Source organism: Nestor notabilis, unplaced genomic scaffold (genome assembly GCF_000696875.1).
Source record: "Nestor notabilis isolate BGI_N333 unplaced genomic scaffold, ASM69687v1 scaffold20806, whole genome shotgun sequence".
Classification (NCBI taxonomy): Eukaryota; Metazoa; Chordata; class Aves; order Psittaciformes; family Psittacidae; genus Nestor; species Nestor notabilis.
Window position 1 is genome coordinate 15729 of NW_009932664.1, and position 7864 is coordinate 23592.

A 7864-nucleotide genomic window follows, 5' to 3' on the forward strand; every position below is an offset into this window, starting at 1 on the left:
ATTTTGAAGGGCCTCTCTGCTCCTAAGAAGAAATATGCTCAAATTCAGAATCCTAAATCCTACCATCATTAATAACTTCATACAGGAAGTAATAATACACATTTGATGGTTCATACTACTCTGTCACCTTAATAATCACAGTCCCACAGCTTTAATAGGCTTTAATAAAATTACATCCAAAATTTCACCTAAAATTTGAATTCAACCTCTTCCATGAGAAATAACTTTCCCTTTGCTTCCTTACTTGCCATGCACACAACCAAACGCCTCTGGACTTCCTATTTTTGCAGTGGAAGCAAACTGTGAGGCAGCCAAAATCATCAACCAAAAAGCAATCTAACTGGTCTGCACATACTTGAGACAGAGTCCCCAAAGCCCCAACACCTGCCCAGCCATGTGCTGCCTCCATGTCAGCTCTTATTTTGCCCTGACTACAACATGTTTAAAGACACGGTAAAGTGCCCCAGATGTGCAAAGTTTAAGAGTGTTTCAGCAGAGAGTGACAACTAAGATGAACCTCTCTGCATAAAATCAGCTCTGTGAGTTTTTCTACCCTCTATCAAATTACAGCATCCCCAAATTATGTTAGGAGAAGCCCAGTCTAAAATGCAAGTTGCTGTATTTCATCAGCTATCAAGAGATGACTCAGGATTACAAATACTGAAATAAAATGAACATCCTGTTCCAGCTTCTTTAACTAAGTTCTCTCCCTCAAATAGCATCAACAAGTGACTCAGTACAATGTCATAACAAACAGTACTTTTGCTACAGCAATGTACTTGGCAAACAGCAACTCTCGCAAATACATCACTCACATTTTACTGTAGTTGCTAATCAAAAGATCTTCATTTTATCATGAGGGAAAAGAAAAGGTAAGAATGTATAACAACAAGATAGCAAGTAAACAATATTGTTCCCATAATAAGTGGGAAAACTATTTGTCTGCATTTGGATGAACCAATTAAGGATGTTTATGACTAAATCTGGCTTCAAGTTGTAACACCGATGTTATGGTGAGACCATACCACTGCAAGTTTCTTACATTTGAGATTCCTACTAAATAGCAATTTTTGCTCCTGAACAATCAACCAAGTTACCACACATTAGGTTTTGCACATTGTATTTGAAATAAATACCCAAAACCAAATCAAAAGAAAACACAACCTACATCACTACAACATCTAGTTCTTGGTAAATAATTCTGGATGAAAAGACATGCCATTTGGAGAATCCGTTCCCATTAAACAAAAATCTCATTAAAAATAAGCTCCTTCTCACCTGTAGCTAACTCAATAATTAGCTGTAGCTACATTAATTAGTTATAATCCAGAGATTATGTGGGATAATAACATGCTCTAATAAGGAAAAATGATGTTCAGCTTTTGAACATGTGGGTTGAGGCAGTTTCCTTACAGAGGAGCATGCTTTATAAAAACCATGGATTCAAACAAAAGAGCAATTTTAGTTGTTTATTGTGAGAAGCGAATATGAAAACAGTTCTCAGAAGGAAACCAACCTCGCTGTTCCTTTGGCCACTCTCTTCCAAACATCAGGTAGTTACTTTGAAGCTTGGATTTCCATTGAGTAGTGCGAGCCCCGTGCTGCCCAGCCAAGCAAGGAGAGAGGCCATGGCCCTTTGGGAGACACCAGAGTGACTGCTGAGGAAGGGCTTTAGTAGCACAGAGCTGAGACCTGGGCAGCCAGCACTGCATGGCAAATCACGGTCAGAGCCTTCATCTTCTCATCAGGAGTGCAAACAAAGTGGCAGGGCCATGACTGGATCAGCACAGATGAAGGTTTCCTTTCTTGCTGCAGACGTTAGCTTGTGCTCACCTTCCCTACAGCCCTTAATAACCTTCACTGTGAACCACTCCACTGATCACCTTCAGCTGCCCACTTCCCTATCAATTCATCTTACTGCTCTGCCTGCATGTTGGGGTTAGCCTAGTCATATACACAGAATTCAAGGAATACACAAAACCTCCCATTATTTAACACCGCCTTTCACCCCAATAAGCAAAAGCAACATCTCTGCTGCTCTCCCGTTTGACCTGCCAGCTTTCTGCTAGACTTTTCAGCATCAGAGATTCACCACATGAGACAGACTGCACAGCAGTCTCCCTCACAAATTAATCAGGCAGCAGGGCACTGGGTCTCACCACAAAACCAACATAAAGGTACTAGCAATGAAAGTGAGCACAGGTTTTGCTGAGGGTGATGCCACATTTGAAGGTTTTAGTGGATGGGGTTGCTTTTGTCACTGTAAATGGTGACCTGTCCTATGTGACAGCAGAAAGCAGAATCCCTCTTTAGCCCCACAGATTCACAACACTTATGTTTTTATACCTGAAATCATGCGGCGGTGCTTCAGGCATTCCTATTGGTAAGCATTTGGCTTTCAACCCTCTCTTTTCAACTTAAGAAATAAAGTCGTGGTCTTCCAAATAGTTTTACAGTGACTTCATATTTAACTTGCATGTGACTTCATATTTAACTTGCATCCCAGCAGGCCAGAATACTTTTGATCATCTTTAATACACTTACGTGGTGCAGATGTGAGCATATCAAAGCAAAGGCAGCATTTGCAGAATGCCTTCTTTAAATCACATAATAGTTACTTGTTTTGTCTCAAAAGAAATATTTGTTCAAACCCTAACAATGTTCGTGCTATGGAATTATCCACATAAACGTGACAAACATACACAAAGCGATTTTAAAATGCTTATTCTACAGTGATGTTACTAAAGCTCTTAAACAATCGTAGAAAGGCAGATGCATGAAAACAAATTATTTTTATCTTTTAAAACTTAACACTTTTCTGCTGAAGAGAAAGGCATCCTATTTTTAATGTAGATCTGTTTAGAAAAGGACACAGCTGCTGTTCATTCACTTAACCCACTACTGCGCCTCCAACAGCCTCTTACTGCAAATGCAGGCTCAGCCCTGGGATGTTCAGATTTCGGTTGGGACCCTTAAATTGGAGCTCCCATGAATTGGGCTCCATGCTGCCAGGGTGTTTAGTACACTGGGATGCCACTGTCTCACCCAAGACTTCCACATCAAATGCACAGTCCAACATTTCGGTCAGTTGGAGGTTTCAAGCTGTCCTGGAGTGGTATTTGACGTCCTAAATGTTGCTGGCAGCCCAAGGTGCTATTTCTGAGCCCTCACCCACTGGCTCACCCCCTGGAGAGTCTGTGAATGGCTCCCTGCTCTGCTCAAGAGTCCTGCTTCTAATGAGTTTCTGCAAAAGTTCTTTCTGTCACTGCTGAGTAGATAAAAAAAAAAGTTCAAATTGAGATTCATTACAGCAATAATTAAAAGCTGACCTTCCAGCAGTTAAGCCAGACATCTTGCCTTCTGAAAGAGCCTGTCCTGCAGGTGCAAGGGATAGCTTTGATGCTTCACCCATTTACAGATGCGCAATTTGCCTCATTTTCTAAATTAGTGCCTCAAAACAAGACCAAAGCAACCCAAACCACTCTCATTTTCCATTTGGAGGACTCAGTACTTTTCATAAGGCATAAAAACATCTATTTCAGTGGCAGAAGGAAAGCAGATTTCATTTTCCCCTGTACTATTCACTCCTGTCCTTGCATACAGAGATACAAAACAGAGGTAACTAGGAGAGACAAAACTTATCCATTCTAGATTTAATTTCATTATTTTATAGCACAGATTAGAAGAAGATCTTCTTTAAATAGCTTGAGCTAGCCTGGAATTAAAACAAGAGACTGACATCCCCACTGACACACTGCCTTCCTCTACCCCAGCCACACACTGCTTTTACTCCATGAGGCTTTGGCCACCATACATACCATGCGAACATCTAAGAACCCTCTAAATATGCAGCAGCAGAGCACTGCATGGTTTTCTGGATGGCAAACAGCCACTAGCATGAGTCACAAGTCCAGCAGCCGCTCACCCCCTTCATCACTTCCCTCACAAACTGATGCTGCAATAGGTATTTCCAAACCCAGCCTGCCTGGTGTGACAGACTCTGGGTTTGGTATTTGGAAACACCAGTCTGGTTTTAAGCAGGTATTTTGTTATTCACTCAGCTCTCTTGCCCCACATCTTGGCATCACATAGACATGGGCTTCACTAGGCACTCACATGGCAAAGCTGTAAAGAAACCAGCTGGTTAATTTAAAAGAGCGCAGTCCTCACAGCATTCCCCTCTGGGAATTCCTTGAAGCACACAAAAAAATTTAAGTTGTATCACTTTTCCTAGCACATCACTAGTTCTAGTCCCAAATCTATATCCTGAGGGGAAAAAAAGTCTCAATATCCTTCCTGCATTAGGCTACAAACTTTGCAGGGACAAAAGGAGCTCCTACATTACAAAAAGGAACAGCAGGATTACAGTTCCACTTGCAATCCAAATTGCTCCTGTTCCTGCAAGAGTACATTTTGTCACTAAAATAGCTGCAGGCCAGTATTAGCCCAGATCCACCACATACCAACAGAGAACAACTAACATATACCTATACAGGTCTTTGCTGCAGCCCCCTGACAGGGACAGTGACAGGCAGTGCCGAGAAGCTTGTATGGGGCTGACAAGGGACAAGCTTAGGATGGGGCAAGGTGCCAAGCCCGTAAAGCTGATACAGGGCAGGAAAGACACAGGCAGGGTCTGTGCCACCATGGAGGTGAACCGCTGGAGCCACATGAGTTTAGACAAGCCACAAAGCAAGGCTGGGAGCAAAAGGAAGGCAAAAAAATCACCTATCAGTCTATTTCAGCTCAGGACGTGGGAGCAAGAACTGTAAGGAAGAAAGGGGACTATTGCTCTGTGGGACCGTTGCATATGTAAACTATTTTAGTGACTCCCTTTTCACAAAATCAGGTATTGCTGCTTAGGCAGCCTGAACAGCAAATCCTTCCAAGGCCACGACACCAACCAACAAACCCTTATCCCACCCTTGTCCCCAGAAACTACCCATTATAAGGCTACTCCACAATGCTCACTCAGTGCTCTGCGCCCCATCTCCCCGTGCAAGGCATGACGGTGACATTCAAAAGCAATCCAGCTCCACACAGGGCCAACCTGCCAGATGTCAGAGATGCAGAGCTACCCCAGCAAGTCAGCAGAGTATTTACAAAGCAGTTTGCTAAACTATACAAAGGGAATAATTTGCAACGTAATGGTGTGTTTGCATTTTGAATATCCGATTTCCTGTTCAACAAATAACCTAAACACTCCCAGCCAAATGAAATGTAGACAAGACTTAAAATGTTTGAAGAAAAGCACTCATCCAGAAAATTAAGGTCAACACGGAACAGATGGTGCTTCTGAAAAATGTGGCTTCAACATTTATCTTTGTGCAAAATAAAATCTTTTAAGAACCTCCGGCTGTTTGGTGACAGTCCCACTTGAAATATTGAATCTTGCACTCCACGGATAATAAAGAAGCACTAAAAAATTACTTCACAATACTAAATCTAAATAAAGTTCTCTCAACTACCGTGCACTAAGAGTTTTGTGGGCATGTAAATACATATCAATAAAAGACAGATTCGAGCGCTTCTGTAACCGCTATAAATATTGCAAGTGCTCTCCCCATTTTCATAAATATGACCCACGACTCCCAAGTGAAAAGCTTTTTCATTTGCAGCAGTCAGGGGAAAAAAATGAGCCTTTCTTTTTCATCAAAGTCTTTTGAAAGGCTGAATTTGAAGCCCAGCGCACAGGGAGTTGTGAACAACTTGTTAGGATGATGCATGAAATGCCTTCTTCCAGCCTCGGTGGATTTGCTCAATGGGATTTCAGGAGGACTACTGTTATCCTGGAGGGCACACAATGTCACATCTACCTGGGGAGGGAAATAGAGGCTTCTAATTGGGCAGGCCTGCAAATTACTTCGGTAGTACAGAAATGAGCTGGAACAACCAGAAATAATGAGGCAGAGCTGTCAGACACCCAATGACTAATAACATGTTAGAGACAAATCAGAATGATATCAAAGAAGTTGAGTGTTGGTATAAGCAGCAGCACAAGTAATCACATGGCAAGGTGGGAAAGAGGCAGGGGAATGCTCGGCAGGACAGCAGGCTGCTAGCGAGGAGCTCCTCAGGACAGGTAAAGGAAAGGGCAGCCAGAGAAAACACAAAGCTGCACAGCAGGGATCTTTCAAGTTTACCTGAAACAAGAAATCAAACCAAACCCAAATTCCAGAATGAACCAAGCATTTTTGGAGGAAAACACCTGCAGTACTTAAAAACTCCTCCCGTGGATCACTGACAGAGCCCCCTGCTGACAGCCAGGGTCAGGCTATTAGTTCTGATCACAGGGTACACACATCACCCAAATTGCTGCACGTGTCACCTGAATCCCTGAAGTCAATTCATAGGGGGCCACCTCAGTGACTGGACTGAAGAAGCAGCCTGTGGTGAGAAGTTTGGACAAAGCAGCCACGGCCACAGAAGGAGCCATGTGCTCATATCCCCCATGCACATGCACAAAACCACAAGGTAATTACAGATCTACTGCCAGTTTTTGTTTGACAGTCACCAGACACCCAACACAACAGCCATTATCAACCACCTCTTTTTTCCAGTGTGGCTCCCAGCCATTTGCATCTACTAGAAAGACCCAGGTTTTTGTAACTCAAGCCTTCAGCCACAACACTGATGAAGTTGCCAGAGAAAGCTGCTGCAAATCCATTTTGCTAAAAAAGCTATTTGCAGCAATTCTCCCAGGTTGACACATCCTTCTTATTGGCTTCATGATATTAACTTACTGAACGTTTTGGGTCCCGCTTCCTCTAGAAATTACCTCTGATTCCCTGCTCTACTGGGGAAAATTAGCTCAGCAAGAACATTTAGACTCACTGTCCTTAGCAATAGGCCCTGCCACCAGTAAAGCACAGCCAAAATGAAGTTAGATTGCATGTACCAGGGAAAGGCTTTCAAAAGCAGCTTCTATATAGGGTTTTCTTGCTTCAAGGCTATCCCAAATCACATCACAAACAGTTCTGATAAGCAACAGCACAACAGCTCACTGGAGTCTTACAAATAGTAGAGACTAGATCAAGGTCTCTTTCTCTCCCTATCTAGGGCTTTTTTAAACTAAATTAGGCTTTTTTCTTTTAAAAGAAGGTTCTGTTGATGTTGCCGGTCCTATTGCATGGCCAAGAGCTGCTGCTGCACATAGAACTGTCTACCTGCATCAGGCCTCAACTCACTATTTCTAAAAGTAAAATAAGTCCATATTAATTTGTTTCTCCAGCACTTGGTGTTTAGAGTTATTTCTTGACAACTTCTGTTCTTGGCATTTAAGCATTTTTCATATTCAGCCCAAGTCTGACAGCACTATTGGTTATCCTTCTCTGCCTTGCTAATAATTTGGTTGATGGCATGCAGGTGGGTTTCTCTTAATTAAAAAACCCATTTGCAAAGTTTGCATTAGGTGATCTGAAAAAATAGAGCACTCCACTCAAAGGTTAAATATAAGTGGGCTGCAGAGCTCCATGAAAATATTGCATAATTTAGAGATAAAAATAGCTTTGCTTTATTCAAGCTAGGCTGGATAGGTAGATTTTTATCGCAATCAGCCTAAACCTCAGCTCTCCAAGTTGCATGCTCAAGTTGATTACAGAAAATTAAATTTAGTATTAATCAACCTAGGAAGAAGGAAATTACAGAATTAAGCTAATGCATAAATCATGGAAAATAATGGTGGGAACAGCTACAGCAGATCGTTTATTGCATCTTCATGCTTGTCCCACACCAGAATCAACTCTCCCCAGCCCTCCCCAAGCCACTCCTGATAGGTAGTTGTCCAACCATTATAAAATTCACCCACAACACAGTTACCAGAAGCCACCAGCCCAAGCCCCCCAGGGCTCCCCCCAGCCCTTCT